Genomic DNA, 18512 nt, shown 5'->3' with positions numbered 1-18512 from the left:
CCCACAGTTCTTATTTACCTGCGGAGAAAACGCGGCCCTCAGCAGGAAACTCAATGTAATCAGTCAAAAGAAAAAGAAGTCGCAGGATAAAATGTCATGCATTGTTTATATTTTTCGCCTTTTTCAAGGAAATCATTTTGTCATGGCAACACATTTCTGACTGAAAAGGACCCCTTGGAAGTAGCCATAAACAATTCCCTTTATTTCTGCCTTACTTAAGTGAAGTTTGCAATTATGCTAGTTTATAAGAAATAATGAACGCTGTGATCAGCATAGAAATTGGCGCTGCCTTTCCAGAAAAGGCCATCATTATGTATGACTATGCCCCTGTGCAAATTACACTGTGCGGGGGAAATATGGTCTTGTAAGCTTGTTATACATAACCCTTAAATAAATGTGCTAAAGTCTAGAAAGTAAAATCGGTATATATTTCAAATTTAAATGATATGCATGTAATCATTTAAGATTAAATTTTTGGGAAGATATAATTCATCAAATAAAAGATAACATATAAAACGTATTTATTACACCTGTTCAGTTCAGATAACCAGGATTCGGTATTTCATGGGTGCAATAAATATTGCCTCATGCATATTCTCCTCTTTCAAACTGGGAATAACGTTCAGATTTTAAGGCTATCTGCACCCAAATCAACGTCTCTCCATTTAACAGGCATCGACCCAAATTAAATAAACTTGTCCTGCAAAAATGTATCTGGATGGTAAAGACTTTATCGTACCCAGTATTTACTCAAACCCACTTGTAATTGTGCAGGGATCGTTAATTACTGGGGTATTCATAATCGAGGCTTTAAACCGTGTCATATTTTAAGGAAATGGGGCAAACCCACAACAGTGTTGCTTGACAAAATCATATATGCCGCCTGTCAAAAAAGTCACATTATAGCATATTTAAATCACCAATGGTACTGAAAAACATTTAGAAGTGCAATTTACTTCTATTTGATGCCTGTGTAATACACACAAAACATATGTACATTATACACAAAGACCAAATAAACACACAACATGAAGTACAAGCGCTTATGCGTAGTGTGGACATTAAAGTGATAAGAACTAGCATTAGTTTCATTTGGAACGATATCGTTGGTCGAACTGACCTTCTCAATTACATATATCTACTTCAACCTATTCTTAAAGAAGCCCACCCCTGCAAAACAGCACTGACCTTGCCCCCTGGGCAAGCAGAAAATGACATGCTAACAATAGTATTATCATTTTCAGTGGTTTCCATAAATGAGTTAGTAGGGAAACACTTTCAATCAAAACATCTAAGAAATCCCTCAACTTCTATGGGGTCAGCAAGTAGATAGAAGGATCAAAAGCCCATTGCATCTTTTGACTCTCCATGCAACACCCCCCCCCCTGACATTTGGGAACAGACCAGTAGTAGACCTTTTGGAATCACATTTACTGATTACCAATATGCTCGACAAATCCTTGATAGAAGACCTTCAGAATCCTGACTTGGAGAAGGAACAAGACATAAGCATATCCAAACCTCCAGTTTAGGGGGGTAGTTCTTTGTTATCCGACTAGGAAAAATTAAAGATGGAAACCTATCAATGATTTAAAATATGGACTCCTCGGCTTCTCTATTTTTTTCCATGTTTGATGTTCCGCTTGTCATAAGGAAGACCCTCCATAGAATATTATTAAACCTTTCAGCTCAAATACTGATGGCTTGATTTGTCAATCCGGATATTTAAATCAGATAGCGTTAGAGCTCAGAAAAAATCATACTCGTATGCCATCTGTGGTGAAACTCACAGCAGTTACTCTAACTGCAATGGCAAAGAATGCAAATTACAAGATCCTTCAGTTCACACGCCATGCCAGCTGGCTTTATTTTAAGCATTGTTACTAAGGACAATGGAATTATAAAAATGAGAAACGTTGACGAACGGCAAGTTATAATTGATAAAATATTTCGGATATAGGCATTTAAGTTCAACTCCCAAAATGGAGAAATCAAAAAATAAAAAAGGTAAGAAAATCAGTCTATGTTATTGAAAATCTTTGCGAACTGTACTACCTCAGGGCAAACGTAGTCCTCAATTGAGGGCAAGATTTAATGTGCATATCCCAATAATATATGCCAGGAAATACAACATTATTTTCAGCAAGATTTTTTTGCTACTGTCTTGTCCTTGAGGATAGTCATGTCATGTACACCCCTTTTTTACATACATTGTCCCATCCACACGACTATAACGGTTCTGAAAAAGGTGACCTTTTACCAAGTAGTTTGCTCCTGTCTCTACAATACAAGGTTCTTAGTATTCTATCATAATCCCTGTACCTGACATACATATACATGTACGCAGGCAAAGCATAATTTTTCTGTATAAGGGTCACCACATTTTTCATCCTTGGCCAACAACACGCTGTGTATGATCGCATTTGTTTGGAAAAACATTTATGATTGTTTTCAAAACATATTGATTCTAGAAAAAACCCTGGAGTAACCACTCTATTATATAAGACCCTATCCCCCCTACAAATCAGAGGAGAATTCCTTCCAAGCTGACACCGGGTCCTGCATGCTAAATCTTCGACACACATCGATCTGACATCCCTTGCAGGTGTCATCCTCGAAGTAGAGATGGGGTCCTTCATTCTCAACCATCAGGTGAGGGGTTGATTCTTCCCTAGGTGTTTCTCGGTTAAACATATGCATATACATGCTACACAGACAGATCTAGGCTAGGTACATTTAGACAAATGTCTTAAGGCACACATTTTAGGAATATGCAAGTGCTACTGTTTTTATCTGAACTGCTTATTTTCATCTTATTGGCACCATGGTGGCAATGTATCTACTATTTACTATCAGTCGTGGCTCCTAATGGGGGTGTTGTGGGGCAGTGGGGTGGGGGAGGGGCACGGTGGGGGGTAGTAAACTCAAGCATACGGCTGACCTACCGGAGTTAAGTACATAAATAAATAATTACAGGAACTTAGTTTTTCTGTTTGCTTGCCGCAAAATAACGAAACGGACCCAATCAGGTAAATTTGCTTATTTTATTCGATTAAGTGCATCACTCCATCCGCCATGACGCGTTTCGGGCCCTGAAGCCCTTGATCACATGACATGGTCAGCCAATCTCTGTGTATTTAACGTGCATACAGTTATCAGCTGACCACTGGGCCTGTAGAGATAAACAACAGACTTCAGCCTAATCCTGTATAACATCGACTTCATGATGTTTTCTTGTATAATATAAACAGTTTTCAATAAATACAAATGTACAACATTATCTCCATTGTTTCTCACCCATTAACACCCTGACATTAAAATGCAGTTATAATATATGGCATTATAATTTTCAGTGCAAAATATCTCCTGATGTGCAAATCTCGCAAATAAATAAATGTTGAATAAAAACCATCATTTTTCATTATACACCAATTGTAAATAAATCATGTTCTGGTAATATTTATACAATAAATAAATTACCAATGTGAGCAAATAAGCAAAGTATGTGCAAAATTTGCATCGAGATTTGTGCAAAACAAACAATGTTTTTGTTAGGGGAGATATGGAAAGGGTGGTGGGTGGGGAGCAAATTGTAATAGTGCCCAAGTGGGCTAAATCGGTGTTCAGGATAACTGCCTCTATACTGCCCTTACATAGTGGTTCAGTTCCTATCACACATTACTGGGAGTCAAAATTATAAAACTGTGAATCAAAAACCCCCAATTTTTATGTGTTTTTACCTTTCACCCTGTGAAAAGATTTAAAAGCTCTTCTTCTCAATTTAATAAAAAAATCAGTCTAATGTTTTGACAACTCTCATTATTTCATGCTCATACCTTTGTGAGGATTTCATGGTTCGTAAATAGATGCTCGCCTACCAATTGATGTTTTTAGAGACAGGTGTATAAGTCTTCAGTGGCGTTGAGGCCATTTGGAGTCTTAGTGTTCAGTTGTAGAATATACCTAGTTTCCAGTGTTCTCAGGCGAGCCTGCCTATCTCCTCCCCTACGGAGTGGTGGTATTGTATCAATTACATAGTAGCTGAGGCAGCCTAAGTCTCCCCTGTGGCAAGAATTAATGTGTCGCGCCACAGGGTAAGACTCATCCCTATTGCTGACCACCCGCATGTGCTGGAGTATGCGTTTGTGGACCTGCAGCTTGGTACTCCCAACATACCGCAGGCCACACGCACACTCCAGCACATACGCGACGAAGTCAGTTTTGCATGTTATTTTCTTAGTTATAGGGATTGACATCTCAGAAAATGGGGTCATGTACGAAGTTTTGTTCTTCCCCATCGTGCATGCTTTGCATATGGCGCACTTAATGAACCCCTTGCTTTTATGCAACCAATTGTCTTTGTTGGCTATTTCTGGGCTGCTCTTCACAAGCATGTCACTCATTGACCTGGCTCTACTATAAGTGATCGCTGGACGTACTGCCAGAGTTCCACCTTTCACGGGATCCCCCTTGACGATGTGCCAATTTCTGCCAATGATTTTTTGTAGCTGCCTGAGTTGACGACTGTATGCTGTAATCAGTCTCGGTTGGCCACCCTTGATACTCATCACCTTACGGGTTCCATCCGGTCCCTCCTCCCAATCTGTGGTGATGCCTAGCTTGTTGGCCCTCTTCATAGCTTTTTCAGTTATAGTCAACGAATAGCCCCTTGCCAAAAATCTTTCTTTGCTGCTCGCCTGCGCTGCTGAACACGACTCCTCAGTGCTGCATATTCTCCTGATCCTTAGCATCTCCCCATAGGGGATGCTTCGGATCAGGTGAGTGGGGTGGTGACTTGATGCATGCAGGACCGTGTTGCCCGCGGTCGTTTTGCGATGCAATTATGTCTGCAGTTTGCCCTCCTCAATGTGTACCTCCACATCAAGAAAGTTGACATTACTTTCACTAATCACCCTAGTGAACCTCAAATTCAAGTAATTTATATTGACATCAGAGATGAACCGCTCAGCCTCACTCTTTGACCCCCTCCATACCAGAAAAAGGTCATCAATGAATCTGTACAATGACACTATGTTATTTCTCATTATATCAGCAAAAGCGACTCCCAGGACCTGCTCCTCCCACAGCCCCATGTGCAAGCACGCGTAGCTGGGGGAGAAGCAGGCCCCCATCGCTACTCCTCTTAACTGCTGAAAAACTTGATTCTGGAATAAGAAATAGTTATTGGTGAGGCACACCTAAATCATTTCAATGATCATAACATTATGTTCTAACATACAAGTTGGTCTGTTCTTCAAAAAATGAGCCACTGCCTTGAGACCATCTAGATGATTAAGGCTCGTATATAATGTAGTCACGTCCAGTGTGATTAATAAATAATCCTCCTGCCAAACTATTGTTTTTACTTTCTCCAGAAAATCCATAGTGTCTCTCAAGTAGGATGGTAAAGTTTTAACATGCTCCTGGAGGAAATGGTCAATATAGCGTGATGTATTTTCAAAGGCTCCCTGTCTGGCCGAAATAATCGGTCTGCCTGGTGGCTTTAACAGATCCTTATGAACATTTGGGATCACGTAAAACACTGGTATTACTGGGTAATTCATCTTGAGGAACTTAAGTTCATCACCACTCAATAGTCCTTTGCTCTTCCAACCATATAACTTGGAATTGAACTTGTCCCAGCTGATTTCGCCTTTTGTAAATCGCTCCTACAATAACATTGCCTATCATGCAGTTGCTTTAAAGCTTCCTCCATATACAGATGCAGGGGCCAGAGGACAATATTTCCCCTTTGTCTGATTGTCTGATGATTATATTGCTCCTGTTCTGTAGTTTCTTCATTAAGCTACCATAGGCATTGTTATGTTTATGATTTTTCTTATCATCACTTAATGATGATTTATGGAGCTTTTTTATCTCTGCTGTTACAAGTTCATTAAATACATCAATGTTGTCATGGGCCAATATTGGATTGAACGTGGATTTAGGTCTAAAAGAAGTTGCCCCTGGGGTATTGATTCTCAAAGGTCTCTCTTCATCCACAGCCCCCTCCGTTGCACCTTCCCTGTTTAACTCCTGCAAGTCACAATAAAGAACATATTCCCCCGCCGTGACCGTCATAATTTCAGCATCCCCCATGTCACTAGTAGCAGAGGTTTTGCGAGTCTTGCTCTTGTTTACCAGGTATAGTTTTCTCAGTTTTAGTTTTCTTACAAATTTACAAATTTCTATCCTGGTACAGGCATAATTGAAGATACTAGGTGGGCAATAAGTTAGACCTAATGACAACGTTCTAATCTCCCCTGGACTTAAATGCATGTCAGTCAGATTTATTACTGTCATGGCATCTCTTACTTGTTTAATTGCCGGCGGTTCCACCTCTTGCGGATTTTCTTCTTTGGTGCTGGTTCTCCTGTCGGGCCTTGTTGGCCTGCACTTCCTGCGCTGCCTGTGCTTGAGGTTTTTCCTTTGGTTGCTGCACAGCTTGCGGCGTGGGATCTCAGCGTTAGTTTGCGGTCGTTGCGAAGGCAGTCCACCTCCTGAGCCAACGACCGCTTTGTAAACTCCAACTGCATGTTGCTTGCCCGTTGTTCCTGTTCAGAGTCACTGCCCACCATAGAGCTGATGTCCGTAGAGGACGCAGAGGTATGTCCTGTAATTACAGCCCCCTGTGAAGTTGGTGGCGTGATGGTGCTTTTGGGAGGATCATACTTGCGTGAGAACGTAAAAATACGCCCATTCTGGTAGTCCAGCTTATCACGCTGGAACTTGAAAGTTTAACGTTGTTTTATAACGTCCTCTTCTTTAGCCAGCCTCACCAACATCTCCTCTCTGAATTTCTTCTCTTGTATCTGGTCGGCCAGTGCTCCGATTTGTTCATTCAGATCTATGATCTTTTTTTGCACCTTCAACCCATCACTTTCCGCATATTTGATGAGTATCCTTAGTAAACGACTCGAGTTGTCGAGATTGCACTGTGCCCACTCCTGCAGCATGTCCGGGTCGGGATTCTCGAAGCTGGGGGCCAGCATTATACGCAAGCCGCGTGGGATACGCCCCACCTCCAAGTAGCGGGTGAGAGACTTCTGCTCCCACCACTTGGCTTGTTCTGTTCTCATGGCCTTCTCCAGCTGTTTAAATAAGTCCCATATTTTGCTGCCCCCTGCTTCGGTTTGTGAAATGCAGCCTGGGAGTTGAGCATCCGTTATTGGTGAGTCGTCAAACATATCGACTGCTGCCTCCTCTCTGTTCCTGACCACGTCTGTGGCGGCCATGGTGATGCACTCGTTTTATTTTCAAAGTTGCAGCACCCGGTCTGTCGAGCTCCTTGTCCAACGTGGCTCCGCTCGTCAGAACCGGCCTTACTCCAGCACCGGCGTGTTGTTTTTTGCAGTTACTCCATGAAGCCGCATATTCCTCCTGGTATAAACTCGATCACAGCCGTGAGAGCGTTTTACCTTTGGTTCTCCGACTCCGGGTGGGTGTTGCTTGCCGGGGGTTGAGGCGGTTGCTCCTACCGGAGCTGTAGATGCTTCCGGGTCACCAGTCGCGTTGCTTCCTTCCGCTTCACCCTATCGCTGGAGGGGTCCGTTGATACACCTAGAAGCTGACCGGTGTAGGAACATTACAGGAACTTCGTTTTTCTGTTTGCTTGCCGCAAAATAACGAAACGGACCCAATCAGGTAAATTTGCTTATTTTATTCGATTAGGTGCTTCACTCCATCCGCCATGACGCGTTTCGAGCCCTGAAGTCCTTGATCACATGACATGGTCAGCCAATCTCTGTGTATTTAACGTGCAAACAGGTATCATCTGACCACTGGGCCTGTAGAGATAAACAACAGACTTCAGCCTAATCCTGTATAACATCGACTTCATGATGCTTTCTTGTATAATATAAACAGTTTTCAATAAATACAAATGTACAACATTATCTCCATTGTTTCTCACCCATTAACACCCTGACAATAAAATGCAGTTATAATATATGGCATTATAATTTTCAGTGCAAAATATCTCCTGATGTGCAAATCTCGCAAATAAATAAACAAATAAATGTCGAATAAAAACCAGCATTTTTCATTATACTCCAATTGTAAATAAATCATGTTCTGGTAATATTTATACAATAAATAGATTACCCATTTGCGCAAATAAGCAAAGTATGTGCAAAATTTGCTTCGAGATTTGTGCAAAACAAACATTGTTTTTGTTAGGGGAGATATGGAAAGGGTGGTGGGTGGGGAGCAAATTGTAAATAAATAAATACAACAAATTACATTGCACACACTGCAACGCAAATGGCGTTGCAGCACGCGCAATGTAAATTATTTTTATTTATTTATTTATGTACTTAACTCTGGTCGGCCACATGCTGGAGTTTACTACCCCGCACCCTGCCCCTCCCCTGCCCCGTCGCCCCGCAGCACTCCCATTAGGAGCCGTGAACTATATTGGTACTTGCAATCTCTTTTGTATACTTCTGTCTCATGATTGTCACAGCAAATAGGTTTTACACAAGACTGAGGCTGGACCAATAAATACTTATTGAAACTTCCTAATCACCATCCAGTGTATTTTCTGAGAATAAGTGAGCATGAGTGACTGAGGGAAAAGTAGTGTACTATTTTCTACGATCCCTGAGGAATCAGGGTTGACATGTACAGTGGTTGCCAGAAACTACCTACACCACCGTGAGATAGAGGGGGTGGGAGTGGCATTGTAGAGCTAGCTGGTCTACGGCTGACACATCCTGTGGGGCGAGTCCAGAAGCAATTTGGACACAGTTGCTCTGTTTAGGCCCTCAGTTTAGGTCATCTAAAAATGCACAGGTCCAGGGGATTCCTAGGAAGTACAAGACACTACTGTTAATTCCAGGAGGAGGGAAAAATGGGCAGGATCAAGTACTCTAGTTCATGTGGCCGGTTATTGAGGAAGCAAGGAATATTAAACAAAAAAGTATCTCATTCAGTGCAGATGAAGCATGTAAAAATGCAGACATTAGCCCATTTATATAATTACATTATTAGATTATGGAAACCTTCCAAGAAATTAGAACTATTAACTGTTCTAATCTGCGCCAAGTATTTTATCATTGCCCCCGCCCCCTTAAAGAGAATTTCATCTGAAGGTGTGTTGCATCCAGTTTTTATAAAGAATAAGGAGGGGAAAGAAGTTACAGAGCATTGGCCATATAATTTAGTAAGACGGTTCATAAAGAAAGCAGAGTTCAAACTTCAAACACAGCATAGAAATATGTTGCCTGTGCATGAGATGGAGACTACCCCTAGATTTAAGCCAATTATTAAAGAATGTTTGGGGGTCTCTCTATAAATTATGGCAGATATGGTACAGACCTAGTTATATGTAAACCGCACTCTGGTTATATACCATGAAACAGCGGGTAACTCTGTCTGCACTGTGAAGGCTTTCCCGTGTAAAATGGCATTCAGGATATTTACCGCTGCACTCTCTACTGTGCTTTGCACAGGAAAATGGAACTATACATTATTGCAAGTAGTGTCACAAGGAGCATATGCAGAAATGACCCTACAGCATCCTGCTCACACTGTGACCGAAAGGCTGATGAACTAAGCATTTTTAAAGTTAAAACTTTTAAAGCTAATTCTGCGGAAGTGAGAGGGCTTAGCCAAGGGTGAAAAGCATTAAGGACACGTAAAAGAAAGTTCTCCTCAAACACACATCAAACAAAAAAGCAGCCGAAAACAGTAGTTAGGTGCTGCAGCTTTGGGACTACACAGAAGTCAGTATCAGATTAACAGCCACTAAAAACCCAGCTAACAAGAGGTATTCCACCGTTAAACAAATGGCGAGCGGCAGGGGATATTACCTGGCAACAGGAGGAGTTTCTCCCAACATATAGATTACTTGACGTCTCGAAGATACAGCGCATGCGCTGCCTAGCGAGACCTAAAAACTGAACCTCTTAACTGAAGACATAACTATGATTGAAAAACTGCATTTCGTAACTGAAAACACAACTATGATTGAAGCTCATGTTGAAGCAGTAACATTATAAACTCATGCTGAACTGAAAGCACAAGTATAAAACTGAAATCTTTACAGCATGTAATATTAATTTCAAAGCATGTAAAAATAGCTCATGCATATCTGGATACTCAGCAGGAATAAATGTTTGATGGATACACAAAATAAATGATGCAAATAGAATCAAGCATATGAACTCAGTAATGCTCCTAATGTCTCAAAAGGCTAATACTGGAGCTTCTATTGTTGAAGCAGCCAAACATATATTTTTGTGCTAAAAAATAAAGACAATATAATCATTTTCTTTTAATCTGTAACTCAATTTCACAACATCTCTGTTGTTCTTTTTCATTTTAAACAAACAGTCCTTCTGTGTGAAAGACACACAGCCTTCTTGCATCCAAAACAATAACTGTGTACATTGTACTTCTTTTCTATGAAATCCGTTCATCGGTCTTGGCGGTCTGTCTGGTTTGTTCAGCCACAGGATATCAGCTTGCACTGTCCGGTGATCACTCCAGGGTTGAGGGGTCCCACCCATAAGGGGCACACAAACATGGACATCAGGCACACCAACATGTCGCAGTAGGATGACCTGGAAAAGAAACAAGCATCACTCTTCTTGCAAAAAACATTTTTCAAAAAGCACACGTTTCCCTGTCCCTGTTTTGAGTTTGAAGCCACAATATTACCATTCCTGTCTGCACGGTTCTCTACTGGCTCTGGGAGATTATCTGAGAATTCTACCCACGCTATAGCCTCTGATTTCTTGGTATTAAGATGAAACAATCTGCACAGTAAGAAGGGCTGGGACAGACTCCTTCCTGACTATTTTTCCACTCACTGCTGAATACGTGCTCCCTTTATCAATTGGCAGAAGCCTAAGGCAATCCATCTGCTCTATCTGCTCTGGTAATGATCCTTTCTTCAACTCGTCCTTAACCTTCTGTGAGATGGGTCTGGCTTGTGCATACCGATACATAAGAATCAAGTTCTAGGTAAATCTAGGGGATATGGATCCCTTCATTCTCTGCCCACCTGTTTGTGTAGTCTTCATCTCCTAGGTGCCCGCATTTAGTCATGCACACCAAAACTGAATTGTGTGTCACCACCTCTGTCTCCAAAATTCTAGCCTTTTCATCTGTAAAGGAATTCAATGTTCTGTCATGCACAGTAGCTGCACTTTGCAGTACAATCTGCCACTTCACTTGGGAATCCTGTGTCTCAAACTCCGACCCTGGACTTTCTATTGGGACCTTCACAAACTGTTCATGCAAAACTGCAGTTTCTGCCTGTATATGCTACTTAATTACAGTTGCTTCCTCCCATTGCATTTGAATCATACTATGTCTTATTGTCATCTGCCCAGTTTCTTTCAATGCACAAAAGCACAAAAGCATCTGTGTTTGTCTAGCTACAGTCCACAACTTTAAAAGCATACTTTTCTTTCCCTGTTCTTCACAGTAACTATAAATAGCATACTGCTCTTGGACTGGCACACAAAACACACTGTCTCCTTTCTGAATTGACCACATGTTTGAAACATTCTGCACAGTCTGTTGTGTAGATTCAAAAGCACATTTCTGCATTTCTTTTTTCAAAATGAAGTTTTTCCATGTAGAGCAAGATTCATCATTCGCTGACATGTTTGATTTAAACCTGCAACCAGTGATCACTAATTCTAAAAAACTTATCTATTTTCCTGGGCATCCACATTTCCTCAGTTCAAATTCATTTCTGGCTGAGGCACGTCTTCAAAAGAATTAATTAAGACCTTCCGTGAGGCTGGCAGATTAACTGGCTTCACATTTTTCACATATGAATAATCTTGAGTATCGGAATAGCTAGTAAAAACAAACAGCATCGGAGCTAGGTACATGTTTAACTCTTTTTTCAGTGACTTGTTTTCAAACTGAGCTTCAGCCCACTCTCGTCTCAGCTCACTACATTCTTTTTCTAAATGTTAAAATTTTGGATACATGCTAAACAATGCATTCAAAATGACACCACTGTTTCTGTCTGTAATACCAAGTTGTTTTCCCTCTTCAAATAACCCAGTTGGCAGCTGGGACTCTGAAAACATAGACATTTTAGAGAGCATTGGCCCCTTTTAATTTTCTTTTTGAATATTGTGAAAGTGATGCCAAGATATTTTGATTGCGCCAATCAGATAATATAGAATCTTCCACACGGTAGCCCAACACCCGGCGCTGTCATAACCCTTTAACACAGCACCTTTAGAAAAGGGTTTTATTTTACAAAATGCAAGGACTCTCTCTTTGAAATAAGGCTTGGGGTTTTATTTTACACAATGCTCTCAAATGTTTTCCCATATGCCAAATGTAAAAGATTCAAATATACAAAGAGATATATATATATATATGTTTATATGCAAGCAATAATAACACACTTGGTAAGTGTAGCAGTTAAGAAATACCATGAATAAACAAGCAGCAAATAATATGAGATAAGACTCAAGCAACAATACTGTACATCCTGCGAGAGATCAGAAAGCTGTATGTACATCAAATGAATACTTTGGAGGTGCACTTTGACTCACTCACACATCGCAAAGAAAACACACTCACTCACACATCAAATGATCACAGCCACTGGCTTACATCACAATGGCAATAACCAAAACTTAATACATCACCTGGTGCAAAGTACCGCATCTCAGACTGGGGAAGTAAAATGCCGTGATTAAGAGCCTAAGCAACCAGGTTCCACGCTCCTAGATAGACGCGTCCATCCTCGCTCGGATTTCATACTCCCGATTTCCAAGTCCACAACCCTCAGCTTTAAACACACTAGAAGGTTCGAGAAAGACCTCCCAGGGCCAGAGGAATCTTACTAGAACTGGACAGGTTCCAAGCAAGCATTTCCATGGCAGGAAGGAGCTCTCACGTTCCTTCTCCAAACCTCACATTTTCCAGCCTTTATCTTGACAAAGCTCACAGCTCACAAGGCCTTTCAGAATACATAAACAATCCCTCACCAAAACAGAAATACCTTGAACGTGAATAAGCCAAGCAACTTGCAAGCGCTGCTGTGCACACAGAAAAGCTGAAGTACGGCAAAGCCAGAGAAAAAGGATGACATAAGGCCATGTCAAAGCCAATAGTAAACACTTTATAATTATCATTAATGTACAACACAATGCACAACTGTGCCCAACTGTTGATAGATTCCCATACTAAATCTCTCAATGTCCTATAGCATCACATACTGTATCTCTCAATGTAGAACACCAAGCACATATGGGCATCACTGCCCACAACACTGCACTTCAAAAACAAAGAGTACATTCCACACCTCTCTCTCTTTCTCTCTCTCTCTCTCTCTCTCTCATGCTTTCAAATGCATATCCCACACACTCTGCTCTTGGCAAGACTGTTCTAGACAGCTCCCACTGAAAGACAGCAAGATTACAAGAAAGAAGAGAAGCAAGGCATGTGCAGGACCGTCGTACATCCAGACTAGGATACACTAATGTCAGTTAAAATAATGGTAGTCAAAGGTCATCACAGGGTCTCAAACCACAAGAGTGCCTCTAGCACTACAACATCCCATAAGAGTTCTTCTCAATTCCTCCTGGAGAATCCAAAACTGTTGCAAAAATTGTGCAATGCACAATTTCTGAGAAGAATTTGTCGAGAGGCACAAAAAAAAACCCTTGTGAAACTTCAATGCTCTACCATCTGGAAACTTTCCACAACAACCAATTAAAAGCTGCCAAAAGACAACGAAAGGCTTAATGTCCATCTACATCTTTATTAAGTGCATGGACACCTGTACAAAGAGTGCCTTCTGAAGTTCAACAACAGCCTCACGATATCGCACCTGAATGCAGCCGGATGGCCACTTATTGTATGGACTATGGAGTTGTAGTTACTGCTGGTGAGCATAGCATAACAGCTTTCCACAACAGTTGCAAGACTCACAAATATTGATTTTTTCTTTGGATCCTTGCAGTAATCTTATGTTTTTTGAGAGCTTCTTCAAGTATTTCCATTGCCAGTTGCAGTAAATGTTTGCTTAAAAAATAAATTAATAATTTGAAATTTCACAAAAATAAACCCACACCTCCCCAACATTTTTTTTACAGTTATAAAAAATAAACCGAATGAATGTGTGTGTAAGTATGTGTGTAATGTTTGAAATAGTGAATGACTGGATGAGTGGTGTATTGAAGAATGCAAGAGTGGTACATGGATAATAGAATGAGTGCATGGGTAGTGCCTGAGGGAATAGCTGAGTGCATGGGTAGTGCCTGAGTGAATGGGTTACTACATGAGTAGTACCTGAGTGAATGGATGAAAGCATAGATAGTGCCTGGGTAAATGGATGAGTGCATGGGTAGTGCCTGAGTGAGTCAATATGTGCATGGTTGGTGTCTGGGTGATTGCACAGTGCATGCATAGTGCCTGAGTGAATGGATGAGTGCAAGGGCAGTGCCTGGGTGATTGAATGAGTGCAAGGATAGTGCCTGATTGATTGGATATGGGCATGATTAGTTCATGGGTGAATGGATGAGTGTATGGGTAGAGTGAATGGATCAATGCAAGGAAAGTTCCTGAGTAAATAAATGAGTGGAAGGGTAACGCTGGTATGACTGGATGAGTGAAAGTTACTGCCTGGGTAATTGGATGAGTAAGGGATGGATGAGTAACGGATGTTAATTGGATGGTAAAGCTGCAAACTCTACACTAGCGTGGCTAGAGTCGGAGGTGTTTGTAATTTTAGTTGCTTAAGTTGAAACTGTGCTTTTTAAAATTATATTTGTAAAACTGTGTTGTTTAAAATCAAGATTCTAACCACTTGCTGCTATTTCGCTTACTGCGGTGCCCCCTGTTAGTGCGGACACGCTTTGCAGTCAGCGTTTTAGACGCCGAACTCCCCCTCCACTTTTATAAAAAATCGGATGCTGCGACCGCGCAGCCGGTAACGCTGCAAACTCTGCACTAACGTGGCTAGAGTCAGAGGTGTTTGTAATTTTAGTCGCTTAAGTTCAAACTGTGTTTTTAAAACGATATTTATAAAACTGTGTTTTTTAAAATCAAGATTCTAACCACATGCTGCTATTTCGCTGACTGCAGTGCCCCCTGTTAGAGCGAACACTCCTTGCGGTCAGCGTTTTAGACGTCGAACTCCCACTCCACTTCTATAAAAAAAACGGATGCTGCGACCGTTCAGCGGGTGCACACGGCGGGTGCAAATCCAACCACCTTGCTTGGGAAGGGGAGACCATCAAATCCCTCAGCTACTCAGACAACATAGCTCCCCGAAACACCAAGGACTCTGAGATGCATGTACTAACTCAAGGAACCCCCCTAAAGGATCTCCTAAAGGTTCTTAAAATCATCAGTTGCATCTTACTTGATACAAGATCCATGGTGAAACACAAATATGAGATTGAGTGTCTGATTCAAGTTGAAAACCCAGATCTGTTGTTTCTAACAGAAACATGGGCAAATAGTACCTCAGAGCCAGACTGGGGAGCTGTGGTGCCGGAGGATTACCTTGTAGCTCATGTAGATAGGGTAGGGGCAAAAGGGGGAGGGCTAACGCTGATTCACAGGTTCCACTATATGGTGAAGATTGTACCAGACCTATGCTGGAAGCTGAGGCAATGTCATTCAGTGTTAAAAGCAATAACTGTGAACACTTTCCAGGACTACTCATATATAGACTTCCAGGCACGAGAGCTGCTTTTATCAGATCATTGCAGACTTTCTTAGAATAGTGCTTAGACACTGATACCTTTACAGTCCTTGGCGAGTTTAATTTTCAACTAGAAGCAAACAATGACACTGATACATTATGCCTGACAGACAACCTGGCAGGTTATAGCCTGAGTCAGCATATACTAGAGCCTACGCACCAAGCCGGCCTCACGATAGACGGTATTTTTACCAGTAACCCCTGTATTGAAGTAAAGAGTGTACAACAATTACCCTGGTCAGATCACTCCGTAGTTCACTTCAATGTCCAGACGGCAGCAACCAGCTGCCGTAGGACTAGTTCCTCCATTGCGAAATCACGCCCTTGGAAATCAATTCAAAAACACAATCTGATTTCAGCCTTAGTGAAGAATCTCCCAGTTAGAACAGACTCAAACCTGGCGGCCAGTAACTATGAAAACTGGATAAATCAGGCAGTAAATGTTATGTTATGTTATGTTAATTGGGCTCTTCTATAGCGCAACGGCTACTCACGATGGAGTGTCCCGGCGCTTTGGCGAAGAGGACCTTTATTGGAAAGGAAACATAACTGAAATTAAAAGACTTCACAATTCATAAGTAAAAAGCCAGGTTTTTAATGCTTTTCTGAAGGACATCAAACTAGGGGCCAGTCTAAGAGCAAAAGGCAATTCATTCCAAGCGCGTGGGGCCAGGTAGTTGAACGAGCGCCCCCCTTGTCGAGTGCGTTTGATGGGTGGAACGAACATTTTGAACAAGGAGGCAGAGCGGAGAGCTCTGCTCGGTTTGTAAAGAACGAGACGCTTTCTAATATACCTGGGGCCCAGGTCATGAAGAGCCTTATAGGTTAAAGTCAGGCTCTTGAACAGCACCCTTTTGGCTATAGGAAGCCAGTGCAATTCCTTAAGCAGGTTAGAAGCACTCGCTCGTCTAGGAAGACCATAAATGGCCCGCGCAGCTGAATTTTGCACAACCTGAAGTCTCCTTACCAGATATTTAGGAAGGCCCAAATAAAGGGCATTTGCATAGTCCATGCGTGACCCTACCAGTGCTTGGACGATAACCCTGCGATGGTTCACGGAAATCAAAGGAAGGAATTTCCTGAGCATCCTCAGGATACCGAAACATTTCCCTGCAAGACTGGCTATTTGGGGTCCAAAAGTCAACTCATTGTCTACAATGATGCCAAGATTTTTAGCCTTGGTGCTGGCATTGGTAGGAGGGAAAAGATCCTGGGGCCACCAACTTTTCCAATTTGGTTCAGCGACACACCCGAAAAAAAGCAGCTCCGATTTATCGGAGTTGCATTTCAGGCCGTGTCTCTTGAACCAATCAAAGACTGCTTCAAGACAGCCTCTGATACGTGTCCCATCAAACATCTCATTCTTGTTCTGGGTAAACAAGAGCTGGGTGTCATCAGCGTAAGACACGATCTGAGCGCCAAACGACTCCGCAACCTCTGCAAGGGGGGCCATAAAGATGTTAAAAAGCAGGGGACTAAGAATAGACCCCTGAGGGACCCCCACTTCCAGGGCTGACATAGTTGCGGAGTGAGGTGGCGCCCAGATCGTTTGCCGACGGCTGGCTAGAAATGACTTAAGCCAGTTCCACACCGTCCCCCTAAGACCACAATCCCAGAGTCGAATTAGGAGAGTGTCATGGGGAACGGTGTCAAACGCCGCCGACAAGTCTAACATGACCAACATGGCCTTACCTCCCGAGTCTAAGACCTCTCTAATGGCGGTGGTGACTTCCAGTAGAGCGGTCTCTGTGCTGTAATTCGCACGAAACCCAGATTGAGTACTGTGCAACAAGTTGTTATTCTCGATGAAATCTGAGATGGATCGGTGCACATGCTTTTCCGCCACCTTTGCCAGAGCGGGGAGGAGAGAAATAGGCCTATAGTTGGCATGTATGATGGGATCCAGAGTTGGTTTTTTAATTAGTGGAAGAATAAGAGCACTCTTCCAAGCCTGTGGAACAATGCCAGAAGACAGTGAGGAATTTAGAATGGAGTTAATGGGACTATTTAGCGCAAAGGCTATTTTGTTAAGACAAGAGACCGGGCAGGGATCTAGAGGGGAGCCCGATTTCAAGCCTGTCAAGTAGTCTAATGAAGCGGCAAGGCTTAACTGCGGAAATTCCCAAAGAGTGGGGTTGACAGAAGAAAAAGCATCAGGATCAACAACCCGGGACTGTTTAGAATAAGTTGCAAGGTCGGCTTGAATGGTGATTATTTTATCAACAAAATAATGTGCTAGTTCATTCAGCCAAGATTTGGAATGACCCTGAACAGAAATGGCCAAAGAAGGAGAGGTGAAGTCTCTAACAATTTTAAAAATCTCCTTACAGGAATTATCCGAAGCATCTATCCGACGTTCGAAGTAGGATTTTTTTCGCTCCAAATCATCTTATGGTAAGATCTAGTCAACTCTTTATATTTTTCTCTTTCATGAGGGTTATAGTCTTTTCTCCAAATTCTTTCTGCTCTCTTGCAATTTTGACGGACTTCTTTAAGCTTAGATGAAAACCAAGGAGCAGAAGCACGTTTATTTCCAGGTTTGACAACCCTCTCAGGCACAAGATCCGCCAGTATAGTTGTGAGCCACTCCGTGTATAGGGGTAGGTCAGTTTCTACACTACCGGACAAAGTGCAAGGAGAACGTGTCAAAGCCTGAAGTAACGCATCACTAGATAACAGATGAAAAGGCCTGGACACTCGTTTAGCAGATGTCGCAGAGTTCCCTCTGGCAGGCGAAATACTAGAAAGACTAAAAGTAATTAAAAAATGGTCCGACCATAGTACAGGCTGAGGGACAAGTGCATTAATTGGAACCGTG

The sequence above is a fragment of the Lissotriton helveticus genome, chromosome 6 (assembly GCF_964261635.1).
Source record: "Lissotriton helveticus chromosome 6, aLisHel1.1, whole genome shotgun sequence".
NCBI lineage: Eukaryota > Metazoa > Chordata > Amphibia > Caudata > Salamandridae > Lissotriton > Lissotriton helveticus.
The sequence above is the reverse complement of the archived record's forward strand: the minus strand, read 5'-3'. Positions refer to the sequence as shown.